Source organism: Stegostoma tigrinum, chromosome 5, assembly GCF_030684315.1.
Source record: "Stegostoma tigrinum isolate sSteTig4 chromosome 5, sSteTig4.hap1, whole genome shotgun sequence".
Classification (NCBI taxonomy): domain Eukaryota; kingdom Metazoa; phylum Chordata; class Chondrichthyes; order Orectolobiformes; family Stegostomatidae; genus Stegostoma; species Stegostoma tigrinum.
In genome coordinates, this window is record NC_081358.1 from 124,690,321 (window position 1) to 124,707,189 (window position 16,869).

Consider the following 16,869-nt stretch of genomic DNA (forward strand, 5'->3'; position numbering starts at 1 on the left):
AAACAAGTGGAACTTTGAATAATGGCTGGGTTTGGGCATGCTTCTGATTGAATGTGCCCGTACATGTAGAGAGGCTGCCACTCCCTAGTACAAAACCAGAACCTCAGGGATTCCTGAGGAAATCTCAGGCTGATATCACTCCTTCACCAGGGTATTGGGCCTGCTGCATTTTTCCAGTCCTGTCTGTCAGAAAGCTTGGCAGTGGCATTTAGTCAGCAGCAACAAGGCTAATGAAAAACAACGACTCCAAAGCTCAACTGGCCCCAGATCTCTGTGGGAGAGTTTAACATGACATGCTGAGTCACTTGTTTACGTGGGCGTGCCTAGGATTCCGTAGGGGTTTCAGTTTGAAGGGTTGTTGGTTGGGGACATGTCTAAAGCAAAAGAGAAGCCCACACTTGTCCCCACACCTCCTCCCTCACCCCCATCCCAGGCCCCAAGATGACATTCCACATTAAGCAGAGGTTCACCTGCACATCTGCCAATGTGGTATACTGTATCCATTGTACCCGGTGTGGCTTCCTCTACATTGGGGAAACCAAGCGGAGGCTTGGGGACCGCTTTGCAGAACACCTCCGCTCAGTTCGCAATAAACAACTGCACCTCCCAGTCGCAAACCATTTCCACTCCCCCTCCCATTCTCTAGATGACATGTCCATCATGGGCCTCCTGCAGTGCCACAATGATGCTACCCAAAGGTTGCAGGAACAGCAACTCATATTCCGCCTGGGAACCCTGCAGCCCAATGGTATCAATGTGGACTTCACCAGTTTCAAAATCTCCCCTTCCCCTACTGCATCCCTCAACCAGCCCAGTTCGTCTCCTCCCCCCACTGCACCACACAACCAGCCCAGCTCTTCCCCCCCACCCACTGCATCCCAAAACCAGTCCAACCTGTCTCTGCCTCCCTAACCGGTTCTTCCTCTCACCCATCCCTTCCTCCCACCCCAAGCCACACCCCCCGCTACCTACTAACCTCATCCCACCTCCTTGACCTGTCCGTCTTCCCTGGACTGACCTATCCCCTCCCTACCTCCCCACCTACACTCTCTCCACCTATCTTCTTTACTCTCCATCTTCGGTCCGCCTCCCCCTCTCTCCCTATTTATTCCAGTTCCCTCCCCCCATCCCCCTCTCTGATGAAGGGTCTAGGCCCGAAACGTCAGCTTTTGTGCTCCTGAGATGCTGCTGGGCCTGCTGTGTTCGTCCAGCCTCACATTTTATTATCTTGGAATCTCCAGCATCTGCAGTTCCCATTATCTCTGATACTATTTTAACCCCCTTGCATTTTGTGTTCTGTTCTGCGGGACATGGTTCTAACTACGACCCCATGCACACGCTGTTCCGCACCTAGGTTAGCCCCAGCTTATTGGAAGGTACTCTGGAAAAGTTGGAGGCTGGTAGGACCATGTCATTCAGTCCCAAGGTGTGCACAGATTACACATCAGCAGAATGTTAGAGTCTGAGGGTGTGTCGCTGTTATTTGGAGTTTGGTCCCTGAAAGAGCAGAAGAGGCGGAATTCATTAAGGCCACTTTATCTCAAAGTCGATGAGCTAAAACTGGCTACATGCGAATTTTAACAAGTAAAATAATGAGTGAAAACAGAAAGAACTGCGGATGCTGTCAATCGGGAACAAAAACAGAAGTTGCTGGAAAAGCTCAGCAGGTCTGGCAGCATCTGTGAAGAGAAAAAACAGCGTTAATGTTTCAGGTCCGGTGACCCCTCCTCAGGACTGGTGCTTGTGTAAAATAAATCAGTGGCTTTCTGAAATTCTCAACAGCAAAAGTATTCATGCAGCACCCATGCTGAGCAGAAGATGAGCCAAGTGAGCACTTTACAGCCAACCCAGCCCTTGACCTTTGATACACAGCAAGCTCCCACAAACAGTAATAACATAGCAATTAGATAGTCTATTTTTAGTGACATTTACTGAAAGGACTAACAATTGGTCAGGATATCAAGAAGAATTTTCCATCTCTTCTGTTAATATCACTGCTGAATCTTTTATCTTGTCTGCTTATTTGATTTGTTTGATTTGATTTATTTGTTGTCACCTGTATCTTGTCCTAAAATCATGTGAAAAGTGTTCTGTAACATTGCCTCTCTCCGGTGCCATCTTTAAACAGAAAAATAAACCAAAATGTTGACTATAATTGCAGAAAAATGAAGAAATAAAGAAAGTGTCCACCGTTACAGTCCTTGTTAAGTGCTCTGCTGTGGGCCATGGTACTGGAGGCCAGGCACGCGTATTCTTCACTTCTGGCACTAGAATTAGAGTCACCGTCTCACCGCCAATGAAACCCTCGCTCATATGGGTCCTCACGAGGCTTTGTCAATGCAGCTGGATACTGCACTGGCCCAAACACAACTCCAACACTGCCATGAGGCTGCATAGGGCCCAGCTTTCCATTGTAGCTGCTGGCAATGCCAATGAGTATTGTACTGGGCCCAAGCCTGCCTCTAGCACCAACTCCATGAATCTGGACTTGATGCAGAAGCGGCCAGAAACTCAAACTCGCCTCTCACAAGGTCACCACAAGGCCATCCTGCTGGGTCCATTCGAGTCTGCACTACTGGGCCTGATCAAGTCTGCGCTGCTGGGCCTACTCGAGCGTGAGCTACTAGGCCCATTTGGGTCCACACTGCTAGGCCTGCTCGAGCCCATGCTGCTGCACCTGCTCGAGCCCATGCTGCTAGGCCTACTTGAGTCTACACTTCTGGGCCTACTCAAGTCTGTGCTGCAGAGCCTACTCATTTCTGCGCTACTGGCCTTACTCGAGCCCATGCTACTGGGCCCGTTTGGGTACACACTGGTGGGCCTACTCGAGTCCACACTGCTGGGCCTACTCAAGCCCGTGCTGCTGGGCCTACTCGAGTCCACATTGCTGGGCCTACACAAATCTGTGTTGCTGGGTCTACTCGAGTCCATGCTGCTGGGCCTACTCAAGTCTGTGCTGCAGAGCCTACTCATGCCGGCGTTACTGGGCCTACTTGAGCCCATGCTACTGGGCCCATTTGGGTCCACACTGCAGAGACTACGCAAGTCCACACTGCTGGGCCTACTCAAATCTGTGCTGCTGGGCCCATTCGAGTCCATGCTGATGGGCCTCCTCGAATCTGTGCTGCTGGGCCTCCTCGAGTCTGTGCTGCTGGGCCTCCTCAAGTCTGTGCTGCTGGGCCAACATGAGTCCGTGCTGCTGGGCCTCCTCGTGTCCGTGCTGCTGGGCCTACTCAAATCTGTGCTGCTGGGCCTCCTCGAGTCTGTGCTGCTGGGCCCACATGAGTCCGTGTTGCCATCGCTGTCACCAATGCCATCTCCACTACCCAGCTCTTCACCAACAGGTGTGTAAAGTAAAATAGAAGAGAAAACATTTGAGAGAAGAGAGAACAAAGAAAAGAAAGAAAAAGAAAAGCGGGCAGAGCAGGTGAGCACTGGGCTCAGATGCCCTGCTCTACAGCCATCTTACCAGAGGTTGTCTTGGAAGGATTGGTGTAGAAACAGAAACTAGGTGCAAGAGTGGGCCATTCGGCCCTTCAAGCCTGCTCTGCCATTAAGCATGATCATGGCTGATGTTCCATTTTAGATCCCTGCTTCTATTTCTCTGCATGCACTTTGAACCCTTTGATTTCTTTAACCCTAAGAGCTATATGCAGCAAGACTCATCTGAGAGGCAACTCTTCTGAAAGTGCAGTGGTGTAACGGTCAGTGTAAATTTTGTGTTCTGTGCATTGAAACCACCCCCCCCCAACCCCCAAATCCCCCCCTAGACAATCTTTCCAACTCAGAACCACCTACTGACCCCATGTTGACAAGACATGTCAGTTGATCAAAAGGTGTGAACCTCAGTGTGTTGAGGTGGTCTTATGAACATATCAATTAGCAAACATGGAACAAGAGTAGGCCACTCGGCCCCTCAAGACTGCTCCACCATTCAGTAACTTCGTGGCTGATCTGATTTTATTGTTCACTCCACGTTCCTGCATCTCTCCCTATAATCTTTCATCCACTTCGGAAACAAGAATCCACCTCCCTCTGCCTCCAAAATATTTAAATATTCTGCATCCATGGCCTTTAGAGGAAGGGAGTTCTAAGGATTTGCAATGCTCTGGAGAAAAGAATTATTTCCTCAGTGTTTTAAATGGGTGCTCCCTCACTTTTAAACATGACCGCTAAGTCTAGATTCTCCCACAAGGGGAAACATCCTTTCTGCATCCACCCGGTCTCGCCCCTCAGGAATTTTTATGTTTCAATGAAGTCATCTCTGACTGTTCCAAACCCCAGAGGATACAGGCACAACCTGAGTAACCTTACTTCTTACAGCAAGCTACCCATTCCTCTCAGTAAGTCGTCTCTGATCTGCTTCCTTCGGTAGGTACAGTGACCAATTCAGTACTCCATGTGTAGTTTCACCCAGTGGCCTCATAACTGAAGAATATCCTCCCTACTCTTGCATTCAATTCCCCTTCCCATAACATTCTGTGACCTTTCCTGATTACCTGCTGTACTTGCTTACTAACCTTCTAATACTGTGTCTGGTGTGACTGGAGATCACATTCTACAAACAGCTGTGGGTGGGGGCGGGGGCTTTAGAATCCACAGAAGTGTCAGGGAGCGCTCTGAGTGTGGGGGTCAGCTCTTCAGGTTAAAATGGAAATTTGAACCCGATGCAGAACATTGACTCTTCAAAAGATTTCAACTTTAAAGTCACTTGAGATTAGCTCATATGTGAAACATATTTGCCTCTTATTCACATTCATGTACAGGCCACAGTGCAGGGCCATTAACACAGTAAAATGTCCTAAACTGTTTCATCTGTAAGTTACCAGACTGAAATGTGAGATAGAGCCACATATGGAGATGTTAAGACAGGGTGACAAAAGCATCAGAATGGATGGTGTTCACTGGGACTACTAGTAGATACACAACAGCATCTTTTCAATAACATCTGCTTTTAATGCATGTAAGAGGTTGGAAGTGGTGGTTGAATTTAATAGCTAATAATCCTATTACTATTGGCTGCTTTACCAGTTATCTCCCACCACTGCACCACTCACCTCACTCCCACTGCTCCCCTCCATATCGAAATCATTGTTAGTTATTGTGGTTTCTTAGGTAATCTCCCTCACCACAGACACTCTAACACTAACCATTGCTAGCCATGTCCTAAGTCACACCAAGTAAGTACTCCCCATCTCACTGTCCTCTTGACCATCCGTGGGTTTCCTCCGGGTGGTCCAGTTTCCTCCCACGGTCAAAGGATGTGCAGGTTAGGTTGGATTGGCCGTGCTCCATTGCCCCGTGGTGTCCAGGGACATGAGGCTAGCCAAGGTGAAATGCAGGGTCCTAGGGATAGGGTGGGTCTGAGTGGGAAGTTCTTCAGAGGGTTGATGTGGACTTGATGGGCCAAATGGCCTGCTTCCACACTGTAGGGATTCTGTGATCTTTTGCCAGTTACCTTAGAGCTAAGCTACCGCCAAAAATCAGTTTCTCCTTATTTCCTCAATCCAGAATCCTTCCTGATTTTAAAAATCTTAACTGAAACTTATCTTAACTTGTTCACCATGAGATCAGAAAGGGTTAGCTTTAGAGTACCAAGATTAACTTTTCACAAAAATCCTATCCCCGACTACTAGTCTCTCCACACCTTACACACATTATTCCTTAAATAGGGAACCTTTGTACTGAGTTGGAAATGGTTTATGTTCCATGTCTGTATCCAGCTCAGCTCTACCAGGGACACCCAGAAGACATAGCACCAGTGGTTTAATCATCGAGAGGCCCAGTCTGACTCTCCAGTGGTAGTAGTTTAATTCCCATCCTGGCAACTGGTGGAATTTCATTTCAATTCATAAAAGCTGGAGTTGGAAGCAAGTCCTAGTAATGGTGATTATGAAACAATCATTGGTTTTCTGAAAGGTCATCTGGGTTTCATAGAATCCTTATAGTGTGGAAACAGGCACTTTGGCCCAACAAGTCCACATCACCCCTCAGAGCATCCCACCCAGGTTCATCCCTCATTACCCACCTAATCTACAGATCCCTGCACAGTATGGGTAATTTAGCACGGCCAATCCACCTCGCCTGCACGACTTTGGACTGTGGGAGGAAACCGAACACCCAGAAGAAACTCCGCAGACACGGGGAGAACGTGCAAACCCCACACAGACAGCCGGCCGAGGCTGGAATCACAGCCGGGGCCCTGGCGCTGTGAGGCAGCTGTGGTTTACCAATATGTTCTTGGGAACAGGATTAATCAACACTCAGAAAGGCCGGAATAGTCAGCATGGGTTTGTTGGAGGGTGATCCTGTCTGACTTGTTGGGCTTTTTTGAAGAGGTTGACTAAATATAATGATGAGGGCAGTGCAGTTGGTGTTGTTTCGCGGACTTCAATAAGGCCTTTGACAAGGTCCCACATAGCAGGCTCGTCCAAGAGACCATGGCATCCAAGGCAAGTTGGCAAAGTGAATCCAAAATTAGCTTTCAAATAGGAGGCCACGGTGGAGGGTTGTTTTTGTAACTGGACGTCTACGACTGATGTGTGCCACAGGGATTGGTGCCCGGGCCCTTGTAGTTTGTTACCTGCCTTAACAACTTGGGTGTGAATACAGGAGTCTTAATTAGTTTGCTTACAGAAGGCAGGAAAATTGGCGGTGTAATGGTAAATGGGGCAAAGCAAAGGCAGGTGGACTTTAGTCCTAATAAGTGCGAGGTCTAAGGAGAGAAGGATATACACGACGAATGGTAGGGTCCCTAGGGAGCACTGCGGAACAAAGGGACCTTGGTGTATGAGTCCATAGATCCCTGAAGGTGTCAGCACAGGAAGGCAGGGGGGTGAGGAAGGCGTACGGGACACTTGCCTTCATTAGCCGGGGCGTAGAATATAGGAGCGAAGAGGTCTTGTTAGAACTTTGAAAAACATCAGTTAGGTCACACATGGAATACCATGGGCAGTTCTGGTCACCACACCATCAGATGGACATGATTGCACTGGGAGAGGGAACAGAGGAGATTCACCAGGATGTTGCCTGGGATGGAAAGTCTCAGTTATAAGCAGAGACTGGATAGGCTGGGATTGTTCTCCTTGGAGCACAGGAGGCTGAAAGGGGAATCTGACTGAGGTCTACAAAATGATGAGAAGCAGAGTAGATCATGAGAATCTTTTCCCCATGGCAGATGTATCGGAGGACCCAAGTTTATGGTGAGGGGTAAGTGGTTTAGAAGAGATCTAAGAAAGAATATTTTCCCCCAGAGGGTCGTAGGAATACGACACTGCTGTCTGAAAGGGTGGTGGGGGCAGGTACTCTCACAACATTTAATAAGCACTTAAAATGCTGGGGCATAGTAGGCTACAAACCTAGTGCAGGTAAATGGGATTAGTATCATAGAATTCCAATAGTGTGGAAGTAGGCCTGTTGAGTGCACACTGACCCTCTGAAGAGCATCCCACCCAAACCCATCCCACTCCTGTAACTCTGCAATTCCCATGGCTAACCTACCCAGCCTGCACATCCCTGGACACTGTGGGTAATTTTCCATGGCCAATCCACTCTAACCTGCACGTGTTTGGACTGTGGGAGGAAACCAGAGCATTCAGAGGAAACCCACACAGACTCAGGGAGAATGTACAAACTCCACACAGATAGTCACCCGAAGGTGGAGTCGAACCCAGGAGCTTTGAGGCAGCAGTGTTAACCACTGGGCAACTCACTGTAGGTTGGTGCTTGTGGTCAGCATAGGCATGGTGGGCTGAAGGGTCAGGTCTACACTGTATGACTCTATGATTCTAATGTCTTTAGGGAAGGCATTCTGCCATCCCTCTCCAGTTTGTATCAGATGTGACGCCATACTCTTAACTACACTCCTCTTTGAAGTGGTAACCAGGTGTGGAGATGAGAGCAATGCGTTCGACAGAGCCCGTTTGGTGTTTCTGAGCTCAGATACTAACCCAGCCCAGAATAATGAGGTGGGCTCAGTGATGGGCATACAGGCCATTGCAACCGAGGTACTGGTGACATCTCTCAGTCATGTGACATCCGGCAAGCTAAGTCAATGGCCAACTTAATTTATAAAATCCATCTGGAGCAGCAAGACACAAAATGGGCTTTTTGTTCATTTATGAGATGTGGGTGTCGCTGGCTGGCCCCACCATTTGCTGCCCGTCCCTATTTGCCCCTTGAGAAGGTGGGGGTGAGCTGCCTTCTCGAATCGCTGCAGTCCATGTGCTGTAGAGTTGACTCACAATGCCCCTAGGGAGGGAATTCCAGGATTTGGACCCAGTGACAGCAAAGGGACGGCGATATATTTCCAAGTCAGGATGGTGGGTGGCTTGGAGGGGAATTGGAAATAGCAGTATCTCATCTACCTGTCCTGGTGCCTTCAAGGATCTATACACACGCAGGTCCCTGTGATCCTCATCGCTTCTTGGGATCCTACCGTTCAAAAATTTCTTTCCCTGCTAGTTTACTCAAAATGCATCAACTCGAACCTTTCAGGGTTAAATTCAATTTGCCATTGTTCAGAATTTTTGACCTGCTTGTCTACATCATCCTGTATCCTAATGCTTTCCTCCTCACTATATACCATATCACCAATGTTCATGTCATCTCTGAGCTCATTAATCACATATCTTTACATTCATGTCTAGATCATTAATGTACACAGTAAACAGCAGGCAACTGAGCACTGAACCCTACGGTATGCCACTGAGCACATTTCCAGTCATAAATCCACCCTTTGTCCATCATCCTCTGCATCCTGCCACTAAAACAATTTTGGATCTAACTTCCCCAATACCCCTGGATCCCGTGGGCTTTTAGCTCCTTAAGCAGTCTGCCTCATGAAGAATTGTCAAAAGCAACAAACCTTATCTTTCTAGATTGAAGTGGTCATGGGTTTGGAAGGTGCTGTCTGAAGATCCCTGGTGAGTTTCTGCAGTGCATCTTGTAGATAGTACTTACTGCTGTTACTGAGTGTCGGTGGTGGGGGGGAGTGGATGTGAGAGTGGTGGCTGAAGTGTGATTAGGCAAGAGGATTTTTTTAAGTGATCGTTGATGTCAATTGGGGCTGCTTTGAGTGTTCATAATATATTTTTGGTGGAACATAATCTGACTGGTGTTTTAGTCAAATATTAATAGCTAGTTCACAGCCTACTGTGCCCCAGCATTTTAAGTGCTCATCCATATGCTTCCTAAATGTTGTGAGAGTACCTGCCCCCAGAACCTTCTCAGGCAGCACCTCCCATGTGGGTGCGTGTGTGTGTGTGAGAGAGAGAAAGGGGTGTGTGCATTTATATACGTGTGTGTTTGTGAGTGTGTGCATGTGTATGCGTGTGTGTGTGTGCGCGGATGACTGTGTGTGTGTGCGCACGCACGTGTATGCTTGCTTGGGAGTGTGTGTGTATGTGTGTGTGTGAGCGCGCGTGTGTGTGTGTGCATGGAGGGGAGAGAGTGTGAGCGTGTGAGTGTGACAGATATAACTGAAACAAGACTTTGTTACTCTTATACGTCAACCAGATTGCAATAAAATGTTTTTTTTGCCTGACTAATTGCTTGACTATATCTTCAGTATAAATATTGCATTTACATCAAACTGATGATCAGTGAAGTGCTGTGTGAATGAAACTATTCAAATCCAAATCTGAAATGACCCAATGGAAACTTCTGATGAGAACATCAAATCGCTCATTTCATTGAGCCTTGTGTCAAAATTGGCGATTTGCTGTTTGGTTAACTCAAAACTCAAAAAGATGAGACTGAGTTGACCCATTTATTGTTGGAGTTTGTAACTCCTGCCTTTGAGAGCAGTTAATTTGCACGAGGGATGAAACAGTTTTAGTTGTAATCTCTTCAATGTGTAGTCATCTCTCCCTATGTACGGTATTTCACTCTGGTATAGAACTTCCTTCTCAGCAAATAAAAATGCCTGTCAATATCTATTGCAAGGAGCAGTGGTGGGTGGAGAGCTAACTTCTGCTGCAATTTGGCAAAGTTCTCTGCCGTTTACTGGGTTGGATAGACTTCTCAAAGTGGTTTACTGTTATCACTGAACACACAATGTGGGACTGACTAATCGCGCTTATTGTTTTACACCAGATGCTAAACGTGGGGCGGGGCAGAGGAACAAGCTGTTTTAAGCGCTCTCTCTCTCTCCTTTCACATGCAGACGCGCACACACACAAACACACACACCAGAGATGATCGTGTGTGTGTGTTTGGAGCGGAAGGAGAGGTCTCCAGTATTCTCCCAATTCCAGAGAGGTGCCAAGGCTGAGGCAAACAGAGAGGGAGAACAGTGATATGGAAAAGATTTCAGGCTGTTACTTCTCAGGGAAAGGAATGCGTTCACTCGTGCATCATCTGCAAAGCTCCCCTCGCTGCTGAAACAGAGCGAGAATCATTCGCTGTAAGTGAGTTTTTTTTCTCAAAAAGAAAATGTCAGCTTACCTTGCTTTTAAAGATCGTGCAGAACCTGAGAGTTTACAAAGAGCCTGTTGAGTGTAGGAGCTCTGGAGAGTTTCAGCAACTGCATATGCACTGTGTGTTTTATATTTTACATAATGGTTCACTGTTTGCGAAAGGTTGCTCGGAAAGTTGGAATCTGCAAAGGCTTACAATCCTATCTGGAAGTGGCAGTCTGCCTTAAGGCACCCACCTTTCTGCCTGATACTTTGCGTGTGGTGATAAAGTATTTTAACTGTTCTCTGTGTGTGTGTGTGTGTGTGTGCGCACGTGTGTGTGTTTGTGTATATCAGCATGTGCATATGTATCTGTGTATGTGTGCATCTGTGTGTGTATCTGTGTATGTGCATGTATATGTATATGTGTGTGTCTGTGCATGTATATGTGTGTGTGCACATGTATGCGTGTGTGTGTACATCTGCGTGTGTATCTATGTGTGTGTATCTGAAAGTGTGTAACTGTGTGTTTGTGCGTCTGTGTATTTGTGTGTATCTGTGTATGTGTCTGTGTTGTGTGTATCTGTGTTTGTGTGTGTGTCTGTGCTTATGTGTGCATCTGTATGTGAGTGCACATGTGCGTGTATGTGTGTGTGGGATGCGTCAATGTGAGTGTGTTTATCTGTGTGGGTGTCTCTGTGTACCTGTGTGTGTTTGTGTCTCTGTTTATGTGTGTGTATCTGTGTGTCTGAGTGTGTATCTGTGTATCTGAGTATGTGTGTGTGTAATTGAGTGTGTGCATTTATTTGTGGGTGTGTGTCTGTGTGTGAGAGAGTGTGTGTGTGTGTGTGGGTCTTTATTTCTGTCTCCTTTTTCTCTCTATGTTGCTTAAATTTGAGGCATGTCTCCACAGTGGGTATTGGTGGGGCAGGGAGCTGTGGGTCTGCTGGTGTAAATGTGATGGTACTGACTCCAATAAAATGTGAACATGAAATGAGAATACTGGAAAAGACGGGGCCAATATTTTCTTGAGATGACAACGAGGAACTAATGGTGGGAGAAGAAGCTGAATTTTTTTATTCACTCATGAGACAGAGTCATCACTGCCTGGGCCCAGCAGTTATTACCCGTCCCTAGTTGCCCTTGAGAAGGTGGGGGTGAGCTGCCTTCTTGAATCGCTGCAGTTCATTTTCTGTACATAGACACACAATGCCCTTAGGGAGGGAATCCCAGGATTTTGACCCAGCGACACTGTAGGAACAGCAATATATTTCCAAATCAGGAAGGTGAGTGGAGGGGAACTTGCAGGAAGTTGGTGTTTCCATGTATCTGCTGACGGTGGTCAATCTTTGCTGCTGTGGGAGCTCAGTCATTCAAGATGACTATGGTAGTGATGTGGTTGCTATTGACATCAAGGTGCGTGGCATAGCTTGGAAATATGGCATTGAGATAGATGATCAGCCATGATGTGCATACGCCAAGCAGAGTTGAGGAGCTGACTGGCCTGGTCCTGCTCCTATGTTCCTGTGTTCATTAATCGACCACTGAAATAGGGTCTATCCAGATTGTAAACTCACAGGTCCACATTGCAAGCAATTGAGAAATTGGAAAAAATACTTTGTGAAAATAAATTTGTAACTTTTCAGTTTTGGTTGATGAGTGGAAGAACAAAATGATCTTGCATATTTTCGCCATGAGATGATCCTGTGCAACTAATGTGTTTCAGTATTAATTACAATGTTGTGCCCTTTTTGTTTTTCCAAAAGTGATTTGTCCATTAATCTCTCATGAAAATGATGTCACTTTAAGCAGTAAGCCTGTAACAAATTTTTTCATCGCCTGCCAAAGTCTGTTTTAAAAATTCACACCCTTGTTTTTAAAACCCTCCAGGGCTTTACCCCCCCCCCCCCCCCCACCCCCGTCCTTACCTCTGTAAGCTCCTCCAGTGCCCCCTTATCCTCTGAGATCTCTTATCTCATTAATTCTGTGATCCAAGCTATGGAAACTCCAGGAGGTTCTCTGACAAAGACACTAATGTCTATGTGCAGGAGAAACGTACACAAATTTGACCAGGCTCCCAGAATTGAGCCAATGTACATCGTTAAAGGAAGATCTGCACATCTTTGACATCTCTCACTACCTCAGAATTTCCCAAACTGTTTTACAGGAAGTGAAGCGGCGTGGAATGACGTTCAATATATTTTTCCTTTATTCTAACATGAGATGTGGGCTTCATCATTGCTTGTCGATCCCTAATTTCCTTTAAACAGAGTTTCATTCATGGTCATTTTCATGGCATCCCAACAGTGTGGCCATTCAGCTCATCAAGCCCACACTAACCTTCCAAAGGGCATTCTACCCAGACCAAGCCTGCGTCCCTGTAACCTTGCATTTCCCAAGGCTAAACCACCTAACCTACACATCCCCATGGGCAAGTTAGCACAGCCTATCCACCCTAACCTGCATGCCTTTGGACTGTAGGAGGACACCAGAGCACCCAGGAGAAGCCCACATAGACACAGGGAGAATGTGCAAACTTCACACAGGCAGTCGCCCAAGGGTAGAATCGAGCCCGGGTCCCTAGCGCTGTGAGTCAGTAGGGCTAACCACTGAGCCACCTTGCCACGCCCTTGCTGTGGGTCTGGAGTCACATGGAGGCCAGACCAAGTAAGGTTGGCAGTTTCCTTCCTTAAAGAGCATTATTGAACCAGGTGAGGTTTTCCTCTGTCAACTGACCATAGTATCACAGTAATCATTAGGTTCTTAATTCCAGAGTTTTACTGGTTTCAAACTCTACCATCTGCTACAGTGCAATTTGGAACATTAAGTGGGTCTCTGAATCAGTTGACTAGCAGTAATACCATTAAGCCATCATCTCCCCAGGCATATCCAAAGCATTTTCTAGCCAGTGTAGCACATAGAACTGTAATCACTGCTGAGGTGTGGGCAATTTCACTCCTCATCTAAACACAGCAAGCTTGTGAAGCAGATGTAAGATGATGGTTAAAAACCGTAAATCCTATTTCTTGTATTCTTCCGTTTTTATCTATTTTTAGCTGCGGTAAAAGGGACAACTACCTACCTCTGAGCCTGGTCATTGTGCGGTTCAAGTCCTACTCCAGAACTTGACAGTCACAGGAGATGTGTTTACAATGAAATCAGACAGGTTGATTATCTGCCTGTAAATGCTTCTAAAATGCCCGTGGTCCCTGGGAAGTGAGCGAATGTCTTCTTGTCACCTAATGTAATGCAGCAGGCTGTCCTCAATCAAAGTCTCTGCGCACATGTTCCTGTCACAGGTTCAGTACATCTGCTGATGTTTTGCTCTCACAAGAGCTTCAGCTGCATTCTCAGGGCAATGCCGATATTCAGGCTCCCGCCAACCTTTTGTTTTGCCTTGAAATTAAATCCAATTCCAAACAAAGTAAATTGGTTCAGTGAATTGGTCTCGATTCCTTTCTCATTGTCTAAACTGGTTGAGATGTGTGTTGAGTAAATAAAGTGCTTAATTTGCAGTTTTAGCCGAGCTGCGTGAGTTCTTTGAATGCTGATGGCTAATTAACTGAGAAATTTATCATCGGCCGAAATTAAATCCAAAACCGCTGTGATAATAAGGAATAAACAGCATTGTCACACTCATTCTGCCCAGGAGATTTTTAAACCATGATAAGGGGTCTGCATAGATCAAAATCTCCCCAGCTGGTAAAAATAAAACAGAGATAATAGATTGGAATGAAAACAGAAAATGCTAAAAATACTTGACCTGAAATGTTACCTCTGTTTCTCTCTCCTCAAGTATTTCCAGTATTTTCCATTTCAATGCTGGCACAGGGTCTGGCTTTTCAAGTAATTAATTTGACTTTTTCAATTCTTCTGTTATGAACTGTTGGCAAGACCAATCAACATTTGCTGCCTGGGGGCTAATAACTGCAGGCTGTTTGCCGAACAGTTCGGCACAACTGACTGTCTCACTTAGACATTTAGAGTGGGCAGTTAAAAGTCAACCACATTGCTGTGGGCCTGGAGTTACACGTAGGCCAGACCAGGTAGGTAAGAACATAGAACATAGAACAGTGCAGCACAGTACAGATCCTTCGGCCCATGATGTTGTGCTGAACTTTTACCCTAAACCTAAGGTCTATCTAACCTCCACCCCTACCTTATACTATCATCCAAATGCCTATCTAATAGCCGCTTAAATGCCCCCAATGAGGCCGACTCCACTACCCTCTCTGGCAATGCATTCCACGCCCCGACCGCTCTGTGAGTAAAGAACCTACCTCTGACGTCTCCCCTATATCTACCTCCACTCACTTTAAATCTTTGCCCCCTCGTAATAGCTACCTCCATCCGAGGAAAAACGTCTCTGGCTGTCCACTCTATCCAATACCTCTGATCATTTTGTACACCTCTATCAAGTCAACGATGGCTGACTTCATTCTCTAAAGGGAAGGAGAGGGGTTTTTATGCTAATTGATGGTAGCTTCATTGCTGAGGTGAGCTTTCAATTCCTTTTATTAATTAATTGAATTTACCTAGAATCATAGACCCCTACAATGTGGAAGCAGGCTATTCAGCCCGTTGAGTCCACACTGCCACTCCAAAGAATATCCCACCCCTCAGACACATTTCCAACACCCCCCACCACACCCTACCCCTGCATGGTGCATGGCTAACCCACCTAACCTTCTCATCCGTGGACACTATGGGCAATTTTCTCTGGCCAATCCACCCTAACCTACACATCTTTGGACTGTGGGAGAAACCGGAGCACCTGGAGGAGACCCACACAGACACGGGGAGAGTGTGCAAACTCCCCACAGGCATACATTCAAGGCTCAAATTGAAGCCCGCTCCGTGGCACTGTGAGGCAGCAGGGCTAACCACCAAGCCACCATGCTGCTCCTGAGGTGGGATTAGAACCATTGTCCTCAAAGCATCTAGAGGCAAGTCCAGTGATATTGCCACTAATTCCCTCATCCTGCTCATGTGGATTTCAGAAATGGATAGTTTAGGTCTAATGAACACTGTAGTCAACTCAGTCCTACTGTTCTGTTCTTATCATTGCTTCATCATTTACACTTGAGTTGCTGCATGATAGATTTAGCTAACTGATTTCATAGATTTGAATATCCCTCTTTAAACATCCACCTTTTTGACCAGACCACCACGCTATATTCCCAAATCGAGGGGTCCAGATCCCACCTTACATCCCGGAGTATTCAAGGAAGTGTCCCTGGAAATAGCCATCTCTGAGTGTTCTACAGACTCTGGAGCAGCTCCTATAGATTGGAGGATAGCAACTGTAACCCCAGTATTTAATAAAGGTCGGAGAGAGTTTCAAAACCAGTTACCCTAACATCAGTGGTGGGGAATTTGCTTTTATAAAAGATGTGATAACTGAACGTTTGAAAAGCATTAATGGGATTAGACAGAGCCAGGACATGTTTATGAAAGGCAAATTCTGCTTATCAAGTATCATATGAACTTTTTTGAGGATGTACTAAGTTGAACAGATGAGGGAGAACCAATGGATGTGGTGTATCTGAGAAGGCTTTTGATAGGGTCCCTCATAAGAGGTCACTGAGCAAAATTAAAGCATGTGGGATTGGGGATAATACATTAGTATGGATTGAGAATTAGTTGACAGACAGGAAGCAGAGAATAGAACTAAATGGATCTTTTCCCAAATTACTTACCGTGACTGGTACGGTACCTGAAGGCACAATGCTTTGACCCCAACTATTCCCAATCTCTAACAATGACCTGGATGAAGGAACCAAATACAACATTCCCAAGTTGGCTGATGGCACAAGATTGGGTGTGATTTAAGAGTTTAGTAGAGGATGAAAGTAGGCTTCAAGGCAATTGAGACAAGTTGAGTGAGTGGGCAAAGACAAGGCAGATGCAGTACAGTGTGGCTGAATGTGAAGTGATGCACTCTGCAGGGCCACCCGGTCACAAAGACAAAAATGACAGAAAAAGGCAGGTAATTGTGCTCCTGAGATGCTGCTTGGCCTGCTGTGTTCATCCAGCTCTACACCTTGTTATCTTGGATTCTCCGGCATCTGCAGTTCCTATTATCTCTCATTCAGGGCACATTTGCTTCCCGAAGCTGTTAGTGGTCACCTTGACCAGGTTCAGACACAGGCACATCCAGTGTCAGCCCATTCAGGGAGGACTAAAATCAGGAGCATGGGGATGAGTTTTTACCCAATAATATATAACCAAAAATATATATGTAAAATAACCTGTATATAACCACAATCAAAAACGCAGGCAGCTGGTGTCTGTGAACTATTGTATTTCCTGAATTGCCAGGGAAACTCTGGGGCCCTGGAGAAGGATACATTCTGATTCAGCAAGGGCTGAAAGGCTTTCGGGTATAGATGAGAACGTGTGGCCGAGGTTAATGTTGGAGTAACCATGATCTCCTGGAAGATGGGAGCAGGCTCGACAGGCGGAATGGCCT

At 46.4% G+C, this 16,869-nt stretch overlaps 1 protein-coding gene across 1 annotated transcript in view; it reads left to right on the top strand.

Annotated features, from left to right (window-relative positions):
• Window positions 1-16,869, top strand: part of LOC125451819 (carbohydrate sulfotransferase 9-like) — a 181,763-nt gene that overhangs the window by 45,308 nt on the left and 119,586 nt on the right. The window contains exon 2 of the mRNA XM_048529440.2: window positions 10,166-10,405. The gene's annotated coding sequence lies outside the window, so the exon portion shown is untranslated. The remainder of the gene's footprint in view (window positions 1-10,165; window positions 10,406-16,869) is intronic.